This window comes from Euprymna scolopes, chromosome 24 (genome assembly GCF_053919585.1).
Source record: "Euprymna scolopes isolate OS-2025 chromosome 24, ASM5391958v1, whole genome shotgun sequence".
Lineage (NCBI taxonomy): Eukaryota > Metazoa > Mollusca > Cephalopoda > Sepiida > Sepiolidae > Euprymna > Euprymna scolopes.
The window spans coordinates 92,088,568-92,106,067 of NC_136505.1; the positions used below are offsets into that span (position 1 = coordinate 92,088,568).

Sequence of the window (17,500 nt, forward strand, 5' to 3'; positions counted from 1 at the left end):
TGAAAGCAATGTGGAACATAAAGTAAGCCAAAATGATATCAATAATAGTAGAAGCACGAGAAAAATAACAAAAAAAAAAACAAAAAAAAAAAACATGGGAGAAACAGGAATTAGAGAGAAGCAATAAGTAAAACAGTTGGAATCTTAAGGAAAATCCTAGAAGGCGGAAACCAACTCATATAAACTGCGAACATTAACTATTAAGTTGACAATAATGCTCTTGCTGCATTTTAAATTTTGATTTCAAATGATGTATTTTCAAATAAGTTTTCATTATAATACCTTTATTTTATACATCATTTTAAAGAGTTTTTTTTCGGTCTATCTAATCGTTTAAATTACAATCGTTATAAAACAATTATGCCTTCCTTTCAGAACGTTGAATACAAAATGATAAAGAAAGCCAACTGACACAATTTTCTTATTTCAATTCAAGCTAGGCCGCTGAAACAGATCGCGATATTAACGAAGTGTTTAGTGCTGGAACCACTACTGAACGCACAGCACAATGGTGGTTTAAGAAACTTTGTCGCGGCGGCGACGAGAGTCTTGAAGTTGATGATCGTACTGGTCGGCCATCGGATGTTGATAATGATCAATTAAGAACCTTAGCGTCACTCTTCAGTTAAGAACTAAATTATTAAGAAAACTAAAAAAAAGAAAAAAAAGAAAGAAAATTAAAAAACAATCAAGAACCTTAGCGTCACTCTTCAGAAAAAATGGAATGCCCTTGAGTTTATATATGCTCTGTTGTTATATTTAACAAATATTGAGCTTCTAAACAAAAAGGATTGGTATACACAAAGAGTGAAATATAACCGAAAAACATAGTCTACTAACTATATATATATATATATATATATATATTATACCTGTGTTTTCTCTCTTTACTGACTGCTATATAAGCCCAAGAACACTTTGTTGAGCTTTGTATTATCCCGATAAGTCTCCTCTTAAAGAATTGAATGTATTCTCTTCTTTTAACTCCCCCTCTCTCTCTCATATATATATATATATATATATATATATATATATATATATATATATATATATATAGAATAGAAGGTGAGTATATAAAAACGCGAGACAACCACAACTCTTCGCATAAGCCTGACGAATCCTAGCGTGGATGAAACGCAGAATAGTCTGTGTAGCTTAATCGCCATACATATTTTATAACTTACTATATATATATATATATATATATATATATATATATATATATATATATATATATATACATATATATATATATGTGTGTGTGTGTGTGTGCGTGTGTGTTGTGTGTGTGTTCTGTGTGTATGTGTGTGTCTGTGTGTCTCTGTGTGTTGTGTGTGTAGGTGTGTGTGTGTGTGCGTATACGGGCATAACTACATGGATATTGTCTCTCATTAGAATAATTTATTTTAGTATGTGATTGCGTCGGAGTGGGTTACGATGCGGTCACTCCGTCTAACGAGCAACAGGGTCAACCAGGTGGGATTGGCATGACGATTTTTGTGGGTGGGGATGGAGTCGACCACACCCCAGCGAAGAGCGGAGCTGATGAAGGGGGCGACGTGCGATGGTTGAGTGAATCTTTTTAACTAATCAGAAAAGTTACTTTGGAATGATCGCTCTCCAGTCTGATCCTTACAAGCGATAAGGGCAGAAACTGGTCGGAGAGAGAGAGAGAGAGAGAGAGAGAGAGAGAGAGAGAGAGAGAGAGAGAGAGAGGGAGAGAGAGAGAGGCAGAGAGAACACACACACACACACACACACACACACACACACACACACACACACACACACATATATATATATAAAAATTACATATAAAGAGAGAGACCATACTTCGTATGTATATCCGTCTATATCTATCCGTCGTGTGTGTGTATATATATATATATATATATATATATATATATATATATATATATATATATATATAAAGAGAGAGAAAGAACTAGTGTCTATAGGATAACAGTATGAAAACTTACTGATGATTCAATCAGTGTGTGTGTGTGTGTGTGTGTGCGTTTGCGTGTGTTATATTGAGATAAATAGATAGGAGAGAGATATGAGAAAGACAGGAAGAGAAAGAGGAATAATAGTGTGATATCTACCTATACGGCAGAAAGCGATGTAGATAGAGAGGGATTTGGATTTTAACGAAGGACTGAGTGAGAGAGAGAGATAGATAGATAGATAGAGAGAGAGAGAGAGAGAGAGAGAGAGAGAGAGAGAGAGAGAGAGAGAGAGAGAAAGAGTGAGAGAGTTAGAGAGAGAGAGCAAAGTCGAAAACAGAGTTCGAAGCAGAGCGGTACTATATACGGATAAAGAAATCAATATGAAAAAAATATATGGATGTTTATATCTTTTCTGTATTTATTTCATATGTGTTGACGTGTAGGAATACAAAAAGTCTACCTAAAAAAAATCAAAACAAAACACAATGTTTTCTTTTAAAGCCACATTATTTTCGACCGATCCTTCGGTCTTCTTCATACTTACATAATTAATTAACATTCACAAAAGTTAAAAGAGTCATTCAATTCATATTCATCTTTATTAGTTATTTTTAACAGGTGCCCAAATACCTATCATTTAATCATAAGAATATATATATATATATATATATATATATATATATATATATATATATATATATATATATATATATATATATGAATAAAATAAAGCAAGATATAAACGATGCTTTAGACGTTATGTGAATAAAAAGGAAAAACCTAAAAGAGTAAAAACAAAAATAAAATCAACGTTTCGTCCCTATTTCAAGGGACATCATCAGGATTTCTAGGCGAGGATGTACAGGAAGACGGTCATATATCACATGCGAAAGAGGAGAAGTTTAGTTCTCTTTCTGTTCTGGAGAGAAAATTTTTTTTACTTTTACTCTTTTAGGTTTTTCCTTTTTATTCACACACACACACACACACACACACACACACACACACACACACACACACACACACATATATATGTATATATATAATCACATAAATTAATATACGAAATATAAATTTATGTGTAAACTTTAAGTATTTACTCTAACAGTGCTCAATACGTAGGTAGAGGTAGGTAGTATGTTATAAAATATATATGCCAATTAAGCTACACAGAATATTCCACGTTTAACCCACGCTAGGATTCATCAGGTTTATGCTTGATGAATCCTAGCGTGGATGAATATTTTGTGTAGCTTAATTGCCATATATATTTTATAACTTACTATATATATATATATATATATATATATATATATATAATATTTTTATTTTATATGCAAATATTACATAGTCGCTACACTTAACATGCTAATGTTTCGGACAACGGACTGAAAGAAGTGAAATATATATTTTTTGGTTCATAAAAATAAAATATTAAATCATTAACTTTAACTTCTTTCATTTAAGAACCAGCTGTTTTGAATAGCGGATACACTTTATTTCTGTCGCCTGACGAGAATCTTTGTTTTATTTAATAAACAAATTGTCCGAAACATTAGCATGTTCAGTGTAGCGACTATGTAATATTTGTCTATATAAATAAAAAATATATATATTTTGCTCTTTATGTATATATGGTAAGTTATGAAAATACAGTTCCGTCAAAAAGAAAGTCCGCACTTGTAATTTTGTAAAAAATTGCAAATTTAAACTAAATTTAATGTAGCTGTTAAAACAACATATACCTCATTTAATTCGCCTTTTATTCCTCTATATTTTTACCTGTTTATATTTGACTTTTAATTGAAATATTCTAGCGTTCTCGCCAATTAAAAAAATACTTCAAATTGAGGAGACAAAAAGAAAGGCCGCAGCAACAAATTCGCTTAAAACCAGCTTAAATTATCGCCCCTTAATCAGTTTAAAATACAGGAAACAAAGCATCTCTAATCGTAATTGTTGTTATTCCAGGTTATACAACGTAACATTTAGTCCATACGCCACGACTTTCTTTTAATGATCGTCAAAAGCTCATTAATCTTCACCTTTCTGCTTTATCCAATCGAAAAAGCGGCCGCAGATTGACATGTGATGAGAAAACGGTACTAAAAACTGTGCAAAAGCCCCAAAACACCTGCAGTGTTCGTGGTGCCCCTAAATCTGGTCGTACTAGAGTTACTTCTAACAGGGAAGACAATGCTACCAAGATCCGCAGCCTAAGAAACAGATTTGAAACAGCTCCCCAAATCCAACAACAGTGCAATTTTGTTAAAAAGTGCTGTCTTTCTACTGTCAAGAACAGATGAAAGGAATTTAATTTGCGAGGATATGTTGCAAGACGCAAGCCAATGATTTCTGTAAAGAACAGAAAGCGCCGTTTGGACTTCGTCAGATGCAATTAAGATCATGACTCTTCATATTGGTCAAAAGTGCTTTTTAGCGACGAAAGCAAGTTCAATAGACTAGGCAGTGATGGTAGACAGTACATCCGCCAGAGGAAAGACGAAGAATTTAATCCTAGTTGCTCAGTTTAAACGCTTCAAGGTGATAGAGGCTCAGTTTTTGTGTGGGGCATTATTAGTACCAATGGCCCAGGGCCTATAGTTCGCTTGCAAGGTCGAATTAATTCGACCAAGTGCATTAATATGTTGACTGAGCATTTCCTACCCTATTTTGGTCGGAATTTTGATTATTATCCTATCTTTATGCAGGATAATGCTCCCATTCACACAGCTGGCAATGCCAAGAGGTTCCTGGAAAAGCATGATATTCTGTGTTTGGATTGGCCTGCACAATCTCCAGACATCGATCCTTCCGAAAACGTATGGCATTGCATCAAGCAACAGCTACGCAATGATAAAATTTCAAATTTGGAAAAACTTTGGACAAAAATTAAAGAAAAGTGGGATGCCCTTTCTCCGGAGTGTTGCTGCAGTCTAATTCAAGGAATTCCCAAAAGATTGCAGGCTGTCAAATTGCAGAAGGGCTATGCTACTAAATATTAACTAGTTCATTGTGTTCCTATTGTATTTGTGTTGCATTAACGTTCTAAAGTTCAATTTAAATAACAATTTTTCATTGTGCGGACTTTCTTTTCGCCTCCTCAATTTAAAGTTATTTTTTTTAAATTGACGTGAACACTAGAATATTTCAATTAAAAGTCAAATATGAAGAGGTAAAATTATAGAAAAATAAAAGGCCAATCAAATGAGGTAAAATTTGTTTAAACAGTTACATTAAATTTAGCTTAAATTTGCAGTTTTTGAAAAAGTGCGGACTTTCTTTTTGTCACCTGCGTATTTTAATTATAATTAAGCTACTCGGTGAATGGAATTTGTGAGACACTTCGCAATTCTCCACGAAGATGGAATGGTGACGCCTCTGTGTAGCTTGTCATGAACATATATTTATAACTTGCTACGTAGCACTGTAATATACCGAGCACTGTTGAATAAATACAAAAATCGATGCATAATGTATCACCTTATAATATTTTATGTAGATACATGAATATATACATATATTTATATATATATATATATATATATATATATATATATATATACATGAATATATGTATATACATGAATATATACATGAATACGTGAATATATATATATACATGAATATATACATGAATATATATATATATATATATATATATATATATATATATATATATATATATATATATAGAGAGAGAGAGAGAGAGAGAGAGAGAGAGAGAGAGAGAGGGAGACAGGGGGTATGTGTGAACATAGAAGTCATTGACATCGTTCTTCATAATTTATAAAAATCCTTTCATCATTTTTTATGCATTTCCGCTTCACTAAGAATAAGAAAACAACAACATGGCCGCCATCAGACCGTTTTGTAAAAAAAAAAAAAAAAAAATGAAAACAATGACGGGAATTACTGCGACGCACACGCACCGAAACGATTGTCTACACGTCTACACACACACACACATACATAGGCACATGTACACACATCAGCGCTCACAAATCTCGATTTTCCTCACTAATAAGGTAGGGTGCGATAGAAGATTAAAGATGAAAGAAGATCAAACTCTAAAAGGTACCAAAAGCGGGACTAAACCTGGACATATGCAATTTGATCTGCCAAATCTATATAAATTACGTATTAATATACCTCAAATAATAACATTTACTATTGTTGATATAGTTTCTAACTCTTAACCTGACGTCTATACGCAATGCTCCATTCCAGTCTTTCTCTGGGTTGTGATATTGGTGAAAACCAGCAAAACCTGGACAAGAGAATTTACGATCATGTATATATATATATATATATATATATATATATATATATATATATATATATGTTTTTAAGTGTCTGAGGGAGTGGCACTCGTCTGACAAGACGTTTCAATCATCATGTCTGTCTGTCTGTATGTATGTATGTATGTATGTCAGGTCATGTCATGTGCTACTGGTACCATGTAACCCAGTACTACCTGCCTCATGGTCGGGTCACCGGCGACTAAACTGGTTCCCCCACCAGACTTGTTTGGTGAGGAGGGCGGCTAGTCTCCCTGAAGGATTAAAAACAAGACCTTCCAAAGGGCGAATGAACTCTTTTTCTGGGTCAACGGCCAACTAGCACCGTGTGTATTTGTGTGTGTGTATATGTGTATTGGGGTGGAGAGGGCTCCCGTAAGCCGTGGTGAAGGCAACCTTTCTAGGAGAAGCAAATCTCTGATTTAAAAAACCATAACGCGGAAGACCATTACCCGCATTAAGCTGGTCTGCAGTTTAATTTGTTGCTGGCTATCTTGCTCTTGCTTGTTGCTGGATCTCAACATTTTGAACCGAGAGAGAAACTTAGCTGTCGTACAAAGCTAAGACTCTGTAACATCATATTTATATAGATACTCCCTCAGACATTTGGGCCCATCGATTTTAAATGTCTGAGGGAGTGGCACTCGTCTGACAAGACGTTGCAATCATCATGTATGTATGTATGTTTTTAAGTGTCTGAGTTTGTATGTATGTATGTATGTTTTTTTAAGTATATGAGGGAGTGGCGCTCGTCTGACAAGACGTTGCAATTATCATGTATGTATGTATGTATGTATGTATGTATGTATGCCTAAAACTTTCGACAGAGGCGACGAATTTTCACGTGATCAGTATCGTTTGGAAGCTCGACCTTTTAGGCGACAAATATCGAAAAATTGGCTAAAATATCAATTCCTTCACCCTCAACCCCCGGGGCAGTTTTCTACGAGGAAGGTCGATACTTTTGCATTGCCATTTTTGCAAGTCATCATATCGGTTAGAATGACTTTACTAATTTCAATGTTCCGAACTTCCGGTCGCCTCATGAAGGAGGGAGAAGACGTCAGGTTTATTTTCACTTTCTTTTTTCGCCTTCGCATCACGGGTTCGAGACTGCTTGTCTGCCTACTACCACTTTTTTTTGTTGCTCAACACACACCTCCAAACACTCGGGCAACGCCGGGCACTTAGGCTAGTTTTTCAATAAAATCTATTGATTGCCTGCTCTAAGTTGGGGACCCATCGCGATGCAGTGGGAGGAAGATTTACAAGCCTCCCCGCACTGACTTTGTTCACAATACATTGTAATCTACATTGCGCTGTAGCGTGAATTAAATTTTAAAAAGCAAAAATGTTAAGTACCATAGTTCAATCCTGTACATTTTTACATTACGTCCAACTCATCGTCCACATTCGACTTTTCAACTTTATAGATTTTCGAGTATAGTGACAAGGTCGGGTGTCTATTCTGAAAGCCCTTCTTAACATAAGAAGGTTGGGGTGTTTATTCCGAAAGCCGTTCTTAATATGGAGAGGTTGTGGGTATCTATTCCGAACGCCGTTCTTAACATAAGGAGGTTGGGGTGTTTATTCCGAAAGCCGTTCTTAACATGGGGAGGTTGTGGGTGTCGATTCCGAAAGCCGTTCTTAACATAAGGAGATTGGAGTGTTTATTCGGAAAGCCGTTCTTAACATGAGGAGGTTGTAGGTGTCTATTCCGAAGGCCGTTGTTATCATTGGGAAGTTGGGGGTGATTATTCGTTGTAAGCAGACCCGAAAACTTATAAAAGTTGACATTTCCAATGTGAACGGTGAGTTGGATTTAATTTTAAAAAATATCAAAACGATTTACCAAATTGACTTTTTTCGTTTAAAAATTAAATTATTTCGTTTTTGTTCATAAAATTTTATTTTTATAAAAAAAATCTTTCGTTTTTTTTTTTATATATAAAACATACGATTGTTGAATCTTATTCGTTCGCTTTTTTTTTTTAAATCATGCTTGTGCATCTGTTACCGTTTTGGGGGGGGGCGCAATAATAATTTAAAAAAATTGAAACGGAACGAAATTTAAATTTTCCTTCCATTTTTTACAACAACTGTAAAACAGAACATTTTATGCAAGTTTTACAGTGAAAAAAAAAAGTAAAAAAGAATGAAAGAAAAGGGCAAAAGAAAGGAAGCAAGGAATAAAAAAGTAAAAAAAAAGAAATAAACAAAGTTATACACTAAAAAACAAAAGAAAGATAAAGCGGATAAACAATTGCCATTTTTTACTTTCTTTCAACCTCTGCATTCACTTTTAAAATGACAACTTTTGTAAATTTTCGAGTATGCTGAAAACGAATATCATACTTAAATTTAGGGCAGACAAGTAGTTTTCTGGATACCAACACCATTTATTATCCAATATAATCGATTATTTTTTTCACGGGAGGCCATGTTTTTCCAACTGAAAAATATTAATGCGCATGCGTGTTATAAAATACCCCCTCCTCCTCATATTAAGAATGGCGAACGCCTCTGACAATTATTAAGTAATACATTGAAAATTTTTTTAATATCTAGAAAACTATTTGCTTGTTCAAAATTTGAATGTGATATTCGTTTTTAGCATACCCGAAAACCGTTAAATCGTCATTTTAAAGGCGGAAAGAAAGTAAAAATTTACCAAACAACTGACTAAAAACAATGAATAGAACAAAAAAAAAAAAAAAAATAAATAAAAACGAATACATAAATAAATAAATAAATAAAAATAAAGGAAGTAAAAAAAAATGAGCGCGAGAAAGAAAAAGGCAACGAAATAAATAAAAAAAAACAAAGAAAGAGAAAAATTCAGGAAGGAAAGAATAGAGAAGAAAAAAAGTTTGAATTTCTTCAATTTCCTTAACAACAACAACAACAACAACAACAACAACAACAAAAGGTCAATAAGGAATGTTTTTAAAAAATGGCTGCGGGTCAGTGGTTGCAACGAAATGGCGATGAGAGCCGATCAACATATTTGCTTTCGCACGAGAAGTCCTCATTATTTGATTTGGATATGAGGGAGTCACACGCCAGAGTCAAAAGGTTTCCCCTCCCTGGTGAACCGGCATCATCGTGCAAAAACGCCTTACTCTCCCGGAATCTCCCATTAAGAGATCCGCCATCTTGCATCAAGATTCACTACCCAAGAGCTTTACAAAAAAAAAAAAAAAAAAAAAAAAAAATGACTGAATATCTATTTATCTATCTGATAGAGTATAAATTGCTTCAAGTTGATCATTTCAAAAAATTTAGCGATAACACTATTCTTGCCCTGTGGTGTAGTTGGTTAACCCTAAACCTAACCCTAACCCCGACACAAACCCCAATAGCCCTCCGCAAATAGTCTAACATCAACTTAAACCGAATGAAAAATGCTTAGTAACATTAATATACAATTGAAGTGAAAATATTGTGCTCGTCAATTTTCAGATGCGTCGTAGCAGTTTAATTAGAAGCTTTGTCTGTCCGTTTTAGTCTGCCACGCTTCAGTTTTGTAATAACTGGCCGGTTTGTCTGTCGCGCTTTGGTGTTTAATATCATTCTCATCGTTATAAGATGGAAGGACGCATTATCTTTTAGGGACGTCCAAGGAGTTAGTAAAAAAGAAAAAGAAAGAACTAAATATGGCGCCTTATAGTACTATTCAGATTATTTAGATTACTGTTCTTATCTGGAGTCTTATTCCCGGAACGTTTCGGGGTAGCATGCTCTCGTTCTATCAGCCATGACCAGATAGAAATCGCATTTGTCTTCTTAATATTAGTCGCACGGAGGATTGAACCATCAACTTTAGAAAAGTTTTACTTCTACCCGGCCATGGCTGACGGAAAGAGAGCATGCTACTTCTGTGGATTAAATAAAGGGTTTTATTTCGAAATTCCGCGCAGATTCAGAAGTTCGACAGAAAGATTTCCGAATTCAACAAGATGCACCTGAAGAAGGTCGAAGATTACATCGGCCGAAACGTTGTGGAAATAATAGTAAAAAAATGCGAACAGTAATGTGAATAATCTAAAGACGTTGCACCCCTCTGCCTGTTCTACAAGTATTTTAATGGTGACTGTTCCAACGAACTACAAGCACTCGTACCTCCTCGACGTAAATACCCCCCGACAAACCCGACAAGCAGCAAAATCTCACCCCTTCACGGTAGAGATCCCTCGATGTATGAAAGTCTTCTACTCCAACAGTTTCTTCCCCAGAGCTGCTAGACTTTGGAACTCCCTTCTGGGTCCTTGCTTCCCCAACTGTACTGACATGCAGAAGTTCAAGAGTAATGTTAACAGACATCTTGCTGCTAAACTCCCTACATAGTATCTCTGCAACATGTCCTCGATATTAGCACCCTACATTAAAGTGGCAATGTGCCTTATTTGGCGTGAAAATGGAATAAAAAGAAAGAAAAAATAACGACTCCAGTTCTAGGTTGTCATATATGTGGTCATATAAGTGACCTGACATGACATTAAAGGATTCATTTTTTTATGGGGAACCGTGCACCTTACCCAAATAATGTTACCTTAAGTAATAGTACGAAGCTGGACACTCTACCAGGCAATAGAAATTCTTGTCCTGGAATCCAGTAAGACCAACAGACAACAAGAAAATCTATATATATAAAAGCGAAAATGACTGTATGTATGTTCGCTTTTTGTGTATGTCCAAGAAAGGCTTTTTTCAGAGAAGCGGTCGGTCGGTTCACAACTTCTTAAAACTTTTTATATCACATGTAAATCGTAATAGCTCAGAGTTAACAACGGAGCTCGCCTGTCTATTTAATTTGCTCGACTTCGAGAAGATAAATATTCAACAGTTTTCGCTCGCCGCATGTAGGTTAGGCCTTTTCCTATAATCTTTTCCCCTACCCCCAACGTATTGGGGGGGGGGGGGAAGCATTCCCGCACTAAATGAAATGCTACCCCGCAGTCAAAAGTTGACCTCATTAAGTCATTAAAACATGCACCTGCCAAATCCAAGTAATTAAATAAATTCAAAGGTGTTCCCGTTCGCATCTCGCGGTGGCCCAATGGTTAAAACCGGCGTGATCTTTTTTTTTCACGCTTTAATTTACAACTTTGCCTCAAGGGTTCGGGTTCGATCCTCATACTTACCCACCAAAACATTTTTTTTTATTTTAACCCCCCCCCCTCGGAGTTTCCACACACACCTCCAAACACCCGGGCAACGCCGGGTACCCCTCGCTAGTATATAATAAAACATATTTAAATGGTCAATTGAAGAGATGAAAAAAATCTTCCCAACTCTTTTACTAACTCAGCGTTTAAGAGGTGAAAGAGAACTTTCATGGAATATTCGAATATTTATGTATGTATATATATATATATATATATATATATATATATATATATATATATATGTATGTATATATATATATATGTATGTATATATATATATATATATATATATATATGTATGTATATATATATATATATATATATATATATATATATATATATATATATAGAGAGAGAGAGAGAGAGAGAGATCAAATGTTAGCCTAATGGAAGGAGTACCTTTTATTTATGAGGACTTCGACTGAAATAAAATTATGCAAAGAGAAACCGAACACCCTTTAAAGAAGGGAGGTTTTTGTGTCAGATATATAAACGTTTATGTAGAACTGAAACTGGGTTAAAGAGCCACCTACGTGCACACAACAGCAAAGCAGTTACCTGAAGAGATGGCAAATGTTTAATAAGTGTTTCCTTTTGAGATTAAATATGTTTTTAATTCTTTTTTCAAAGTGTTTTTAACATGTTTTATTAACTAGTTGCTCTTATTATAAGCTCTATCTCCTATTTGGTTTTATCGAGCTTTTATATCTCACATGAGATTACTTTATAAATATTAATTCTTTAATATTTATAATATACTTTAGTTTTACAATCTTGGATCATTTTGGTAAATTTAATTGTAATTTATATATATATATATATATATATATATATATATATATATATATATATATATATATATAAGTAAGTTATAAAATATATATGGCGATTAAGCTACACTGAATATTCCGCGTTTCATCCACTCTAGGACTCTTCAGGCTTATGCGCCAAAGCCTGAAGAGTCCTAGAGTGGAGGAAACGCGGAATATTCAGTGTAGCAATCGCCATATATATATATTTTATAACTTACTAACTAGCTCTACCTACGTATTGAGCACTTTTGAAGTAAATACTCAAAGTTTACGCATAAATCCATACTTTCGTATATTAATTTTATGTGAGTAAATGAAGTATATATATATATATATATATATATATATATATATATATATATATATATATATATATAACTCGCATTTAGGTAAAATGCATTTTCGTAAATAATTGGATTCAGTCAAAACATATCGCTAAAATCAAAACATATATATATATATATATATATATATATATATATATATATATATATATATATATATATATATATATATATATATATATATATATATATATAAGAAGGATGAAAATCCGACGAATATGAAATGAAAAGGAGAGGTCGAGAGACCTAAGCACTCGTCGAGTTCTTAAGTCTCTCCACCTCTGCTTCTAATCCGCGTAGTTTCGAAAGAAACACTTTCTCTCTCATCAAAGGGTGTATATATATATATATATATATATATATATATATATATATATATATATATATATATATATATATATATAATATATATATATATATATATATAGTGAGAGGGAGAAAGACAGGGAGAGAGAAAGAGAGGGGGAGATAGAGATCGATAGATAGATAATATACATAGAGACTGTTGGAAAGAGAGTTGTAGATGAAAAGGGATGAAGTACGTGGAATGCATGAGATAATGAAAAATCATAAAAGCAACCAATCGAACCTGTGACTTCTGCCATTTGTACACAGACTAATAATGTCGAAAAATTGACGACCGGAACTATAAAATCGGAATTTACTCTTGTAAAAACGGAATTAATGTTTCTAATCCATGCTTCCATCATTTCGGATCGACGGAATATAAAAAAAGAGATGACCCCCCCCTCCCCGCCCAAAATAAGTTTGTAAATCGAAATTCACTCCCCCCGAAAAGAACCCTAAAGAATTGATAGAGGCACTTGTTGTTATACTATTCTTACGGGGCAGAAAACGAGGGGGAGGTTAGAAACGGGGGTGGGGAGGGAGAAGAGCGGTTAAGAATGTTAACGGACGAACCCCGTTGCTGGTGACCGCTGACCCCAACAGCGAACACGCCAAGCTCAACACGAAATGGATGTCTGAATCTATCTGCAGATCTAAATTGAACAATGCAAGGTGGACTCGGGTTTAAACGGCCAGCGTTTGGGGTTAGATGGAGAGCCGTTATAAAAATGCAATACGGAAGAGTTTGTGAAATCGGGAACTAAGGCGAAGATGATGGGGAATAATTAAGCCAGAGTTTCCGGAGAAAAACTAACCGGTTGTACATTTGAATTGACAGATGCGCCCAAACATCTTCACAATCAATGATTGTTGGTAGTTCTGTCACGGTTTATATTTGAAGTAGCATTTTTAGATTTGTTGACACATCGTTAGGAGACGTACGTCCATCGATTAGTCGGTCCATTTGTCATGCTTAATGGTAAACAAGATTTTCGTCTGTCTGTCACGCTTAAGTTTGAAATAGCCTTTTTTTTTTTTTTAGATAGGTCTACGTTTTTCAATAAGATCTTTTCCTAGATCTGTCATGCTTAAGTTTGAAATTAAATCTTTAGGTGAGTCTATCTTTTTTCTATAATGAGTCCTGTGCCTTCATAAGTCTGCCAGGCCTAAACTTAAATAGCATTTTTAAATTCGTCTCGTTATTTTTCTTTTATCAGAACCACTGTTCGTTCATAGGTCTGACAAGCTTAAGTTTGAAATAGCAATTTTATATTAGTCTACGTTCTCTTATATCATTATCAGTTAATAGGTCTATTAAACTTAAGTTTGAAATGGCTTTGTTTTTTTGTTTTTTATTATATAGATAGGCCTATATTTTTTTTTCAATAAAAGATCTGGTCCATACCTAAGTCTTTCGCACTTAAGTTTAAGATTGCGTTTCTAAATGGATCTACATTTTTTTCTTTAATTGGTTCGATTCCTTCATAATTTTATCAGGTTTAAATTTAAATAGGGTTTTCATACGTCTGTCACCCCTAAGTTTGAAATGTCCTTTTAAAATATTTTTCCAGTTTGTCTATCAAATGTCTGGCACGTTGATAGATCTGTCAAGCTGAAGTTTGAAATAGTTTTAGATTGGTCAACGTTTCCTTATATAACGCCCGGTAAAGTCACAGGTCTGTCAAGCTTGAGTTCGAAATAGCAGTTGAAGATTTGTCTACGTTTCTCGATCTATTGGCTCAGACCGTTCATAGGTTTGCTATGCTTAAACCTGAAATGGCAGTTTTTGCTTTGCCTGTCATGCATAAGTTTGAAATTGCATTTTCAGACGAGTCTACGTCCTTTTTTAAAGGTCCCGGTCTTTTTATAGGTCTGCCAGGCTTTAGTTTTTAAACTGCATTTTCAAAAATGTCTAAGCGTCTTTATATAAAACATTCTGTTCGAACTATAATATTTTTTATACGTCCACTCATCTCTAAAAGAGGCTCTGTCGGCCTATTAAAAAAAAAAAAAAATGAAACGCGTTGATTGAATGGACACATTACCATTCTTGTGAATGGGATTCGTCTAATCAAAGCGATTAACTATTTTTATGCACTCATAGGTTTTCTGTTGGCAATTCTGAAATGCGGAATTGTGGAGACAAAAGAAACTGAAAATGGCGGTAATAATTCCGTTTGGTTTTCATCGGAAACTGAAAAAAGAAAATATTGCGAATAGATAAAAGATACGGAACAACATTTTATAGTTCGGAGAAAAATGCCATTCGATTCTTTCCTTGCCCCCCCTTCCTTTTATCCTTCCTACCCATGTGTGTGTGTGTGTGTGCATATATATATATATATATATATATATATATATATATATATATATATATATATATATATATATATATAAAATAAATTTAATTAACTTTCTTGGATTTACATTTTTGGATTTTACCGTCATTGGATAATTTACCTTTCACCAGACTATCCATTCAAGTGAAATCACCTTTTTCTTCATCATATTCCCTCTGCTTCACTTTTTGTTATCAAGTAAGATCTTTGACTTACTTGCAGTTTCATCAAATACTTTTGTACGCAAAATCCTATCCTGCATTTTGCTAATTCCTACCGTCTGATGAGAAGGAAAGTATTTCTTCGAAACTCCGCGGATTAAGGACTATCCATTTATTAAGTGTTTCCTTTTCAGATTAAATATGCTTTTAACTCTTTTCAAAGTGTTTTTAATATGTTTTATTAACTATTTGCTCTTATATATATATATATATATATATATATGTGTGTGTGTGTGTGTGTGTGTGTGTGTATGCGCGCGCGCGTGTCTGTGTGTGTGTTTTATTACTTCTACCTCGGGGTCTCTTTTGCTTAAATCCAGCACTTCAAACTATGGGTTTTCACACTCATTTGTAATAAAAAAAGAATTATTTTAACTTGAATACTCTGAAGAAATCGGCAGGATAATATTATTGTCTATAGAAACAATGTGTAATGATTTAAGCAACCCCCCCTAAAAAAACCCGAGGCTGAAATAATCAAAATATATTCAGATCTACTAAAGTATTGAGCACTTTCCCCCCTGTTTTTTTTTTACTATTATAATATAGAAATATATATGTATGTGTATGTGTGTATGTATGCGTGTATACATACATATCTATCTATCTATCTATTATATGAAAGTCACTTTGTGTGTATGTGTATGTATGTGTGCGTGTATGTGTGTGTGCATTCCTTCCTCATGGATTTCGAAACGGCTGAGCCTATCTTTTGCAAATTTCACACAAAATGATGTATATGCCTGGCAGTGTTCTTAGATATGTTTCGTACAGAAATTCATCCGACAAGTATCGAAAATCGAAAAGATCCGATCATAAAAATAGTTTTTCTTTCTTATAGATGAAAAAGAATTTTTACATGGTAATATTTTACGTTACAATGGCCAAGGGAGATAATTGTCAGCAAATCAAGGGGGTTTCAATTCTCAGAAAATCATCTTTACTAAAAATAAAAAACGGAACTCGCATCATCTGGAGATGTAGCTAAGTGGTTGAGTATTCGATTACAGATCGAAAGGTCCCTGTTCAACCCCGGGTGTACCTTACCTTTCATTGGTCCACTGACTTAATTTTAATCATTTCTTAATAATGAGTTCAATTTGCGATAAAATGAAAAAGTACTATTTAAAATTGCCGCAAATCATTTCTTCTTTTGAAAATTTTCAAACTAAACATTAATCAGAAGTGACATTTCCAAGCCATTCACCATACTGCCTAAATATCAGCTGACGTGATATTGTAAACAAACACAGACGGAATTTAATGAAAGACATTATCATTATTATTTTATTTTTGTTTTTTCTTTTTGCGAATTAGTCCACCAGGCAAATTATTCCTTGTAATATATAATATTAAATAGAGAATTAGATTCTATAACCATACATACCCAATCTGCTTAAATTAAAATATCCTGTTTAAGCGTATTGTACGACCGGACAACACCGGGCTTAAAGCTGGTATATATATATATATATATATATATATATATATATATATATATATATATATATATATATATATACTCGGGTTTTTTTTAATTAAAAAATAACAGACTAGTGAATTCAACGAGGTTGTGAGATAGTGCTCAATAAAAAGAGCTGATAATACTTGTTTATTGTTATATAAACATGTTTACATCCCGCTGCTACAAACAGCCACTTGTTTCATTGAACATTTGAATAGTCAAGTCGCTGCCTGATGATATCTGTTGTTTGATTGAAACAAATGGCTGTTTGTAGCAGCGAGATGTAAACATGTTTATATAACAATAAACAAGTATATATATATATATATATATATATATATATATATATATGACTACTTAATTTAATCACATAAATTAATATACGAAAGTATAATTTTATGCGTAGGTTTTAAGTATTTACTTCCACAGAGTTCAATACATAGGTCGAGCTAGTTAGTGAGTTATAAAAATATATATGGCATTTAAGCTACACAGAATATTCCACGTTTCATCCACGCTAGGATTCGTCATAAGCCTGACGGATCCTAGCGTG

General features: G+C 33.8%; 1 protein-coding gene across 1 annotated transcript in view; it reads right to left on the bottom strand.

Moving 5' to 3' along the window:
* LOC145246850 (uncharacterized) overlaps positions 1–17,500 on the bottom strand; it is a 372,378-nt gene that overhangs the window by 68,956 nt on the left and 285,922 nt on the right. The window lies entirely within an intron of this gene.